The sequence below is a fragment of the Salvelinus sp. IW2-2015 genome, unplaced genomic scaffold (genome assembly GCF_002910315.2).
Source record: "Salvelinus sp. IW2-2015 unplaced genomic scaffold, ASM291031v2 Un_scaffold4261, whole genome shotgun sequence".
Classification (NCBI taxonomy): domain Eukaryota; kingdom Metazoa; phylum Chordata; class Actinopteri; order Salmoniformes; family Salmonidae; genus Salvelinus; species Salvelinus sp. IW2-2015.
Window position 1 is genome coordinate 29,128 of NW_019945532.1, and position 3,068 is coordinate 32,195.

The following is a 3,068-nucleotide window of genomic DNA, read 5'->3' on the forward strand; positions in this document are numbered from 1 at the left end:
GATTAAATGCAAAACTGACCTTGGATCATTAACTCTGGGACTACTGCATCTCTATCTGTATTTCAATGTAAAGCATCTCTTTAATAATACTTCCTGTTGACCTGACCAAGCGGCCTCTCAACTCTGATCATGCTGTGCCCTCTATGTAGGCAGTTCAGATTTGTATTTATTTCACCTTTATTTAATCAGGTAGGCCAGTTAAGAACAAGTTCTCATTTACAACTGCGACCTGGCCAAGATAAAGCAAAGCAGTGTGACACAAAAAACAACACCGAGTTACACATGGAATAAACAAACATACAGTCAATAACACAATAGAAAAAGTCAATATACAGTGTGTGCAAATGGCGTGAGGTAAGGCAATAATTAGGCCATAGTAGCGAAGTAATTACAATTTAACAAATTAACACTGGAGTGATAGATGTGCAGACGATGATGTGTAGGTAGAATACAGGTGTGCAAAAGAGCAAAAAAAGTAAATATGGGGATGAGGTAGGTAGTTGGATGGGCTATTTACAGATGGGCTGTGTACAGCTGCAGCGATCGGTGAGCTGCACAGATAGCTGATGCTTAAAGTTAGTGAGGGAGATATGTCTCCAACTTCAGCGATTTTTGCAATTTGTTCCAGACATTGGCAGCAGAGAACTGGAAGGAGAGGCGGCCAAAAGAGGTGTTGGCTTTGGGGATGACCAGTGAGATATACCTGCTGGAGCGCGTGCTACGAGTGGGTGTTGTTATGGTGACCAGTGAACTGAGATAAGGCAGAGCTTTACCTAGCATAGACTTATAGATGACCTGGAGCCAGTGGGTCTGGCGACGAATATGTAGCGAGGGCCAGCCAACGAGAGCATACAGGTCGCAGTGGTGGGTGGTATATGGGTCTTTGGTGACGGATGGCACTGTGATAGACTGCATCCAGTTTGCTGAGTAGAGTGTTGGAGGCTATTTCGTAAATGACATCGCCAAAGTCGAGGATCGGTAGGATAATCAGTTTTACGAGGGTATGTTTGGCAGCGTGAGTAAAGGAGGCTTTGTTGCGAAGTAGGAAGCCGATTCTAGATTTCATTTTGAATTGGAGATGTTTAATATGAGTTTGGCAGGAGAGTTTACAGTCTAGCCAGACACCTAGGTATTTGTAGTTGTCCGCATTATTTTAAGCCAGAACCGTCCAGAGTAGTGATGCTAGTCGGGCGGGCGGTTGCGGGCAGCGATCGGTTGAAGAGCATGCATTTCGTTTTACTAGCGTTTAACTTCTCTAGGGTAGGGGGCAGCATTCGGAATTTTGGATGAAATGCATGCCCAAATTAAACTGCCTGCATCTCGGGCCCAGAATATATGATATGCATATAACAGGTAGATTTGGATAGAAAACACTCTAAAGTTTCCAAAACTGTTAAAATAGTGTAACAGAACTGATTTGGCATGCGAAAACCTGAGAAAAATCCGTTCAGGAAGTAGTTTTTCTTTTGGTTTTGTAGTTTTCTATTCAATGCCAATACAGTATCCATTGACTTAGGACTCAAATTGCAGTTTCTATGCCTTCCACTAGATGTCAACAGTCTTCAGAATTTGTTTCAGGCTTTCATTCTGAAAAATGAAGAAGTAAGAGCAGTCTGAATGAGTGGACCCTGCCGTGCCACAGAGCTTTTTCCTGCGCCAGACCGAGAGAGTGCGTTTCTTGTTTACCATATATCTTCGCAAACGTCCCACCGGCCAATAGCCAGGGAAAATACAGCGCGCCATATTCAAATAACATGATATAAAAATCAAACTTTCATTAAATCACACATGTAAGATACCAAATTAAAGCTACACTCGTTGTGAATCCAGCCAACATGTCAGATTTCAAAAAGGCTTTTCGGCGAAAGCATAAGATGCTATTATCTGATGATAGCACAACAGTAAACAAAGAGAGTAGCATAATTCAACACTGCAAGTACGACACAATCCCGTCTGCCAGCTGCTTTCCAGAGCACATTTGCACTCTCCGCATCACCTCAGGGCTGACATTTGGCCCAGGGGTTGATGACATTCTGGAGCAGACCAATAAGGTTCGTAGGGACCGGGAGACCCTGAAATGCTTCATGCCGCCGCCTCAGGCCCCGGGTCCAAGTCAGACGGACCATCGTCACCCACCTGCACCTGAACGACGATGGGGTCCCTCTCCCGCTCCATCGTCTCGTGCTGAGAGGCGACAGTAGGGAGGGGCACAGCGTGCGGTGGTTAACAACCTGTCAACCGCCATAAGGATGTGCCTGGGGGACCCAGGTGCTCGGGGGCCAGAGGAGAGGCGGGCCCTGGCAGGACCCATGACACCCCCTTCCCGGCCTTGGCCCCTTCTCCCGGTCTCAAAGGGTAAAGTGGGAGGAGGGTGTGGAGTACCCCTGGATGTTGTCCACAATGCTTGAGTGGTACCGACAAGTGTGCCATCCGCAGGATCGAGACATCAGAACGGCTAGGTGAGTTCTACACTTATTTTGTGGTCCCAAAAAGAGACAGAGGGTTTCGATCGATTCTGGACCTCTGCAACCTCAATGGGTACTGGAAGGTACTGAGGTTCCACATGCTGTCCCCAGCCTGCGTGTTGCAGGCCGTGTCCAGGGACCAGTGGTTTGTGACGCTGGATCTAAGGGATGCGTACTTCCATGTTCCTGTTCACCCAGCTCATTGACAGTACCTTTGATTGATTGTACCTTGATTTGTGCCCCGACCAGGACCCAGAGACAGAGACATGCTCCTGACCCACATGAGCGGGCTGGGCATTACTGTAAACAACAAGAAGAGTCTTCTGACTCCGGTCACAACGTGCAGACTTGTTTATGTGCTGCTGTGAGTTTTGTTGCTAACCTTACTTTGCTACCTGACAATTTTAAGGTTTTTTACTTTTTAATGACCTTTTATATTTTTTGTTATTCCCTCACACAACTTTTTTTCATGCAACTTTTTCACTCCGGACGCTTTATCTGGACATGGTTCGTCAGGACCTCCAACAGCCGAAGCTAAGTAGTAACATTAACATGATGCCTTCTAATTGCAGTCGCTGTACTCATAATATACAGGAGAATGAT

The 3,068-nt window shown here is 46.2% G+C and overlaps 1 pseudogene; it reads left to right on the top strand.

Moving 5' to 3' along the window:
- Positions 1-2,249: 2,249 nt before the first annotated feature.
- LOC112077084 (tumor necrosis factor receptor superfamily member 14-like) overlaps positions 2,250-3,068 on the top strand; it is a 6,572-nt pseudogene continuing 5,753 nt past the window's right edge.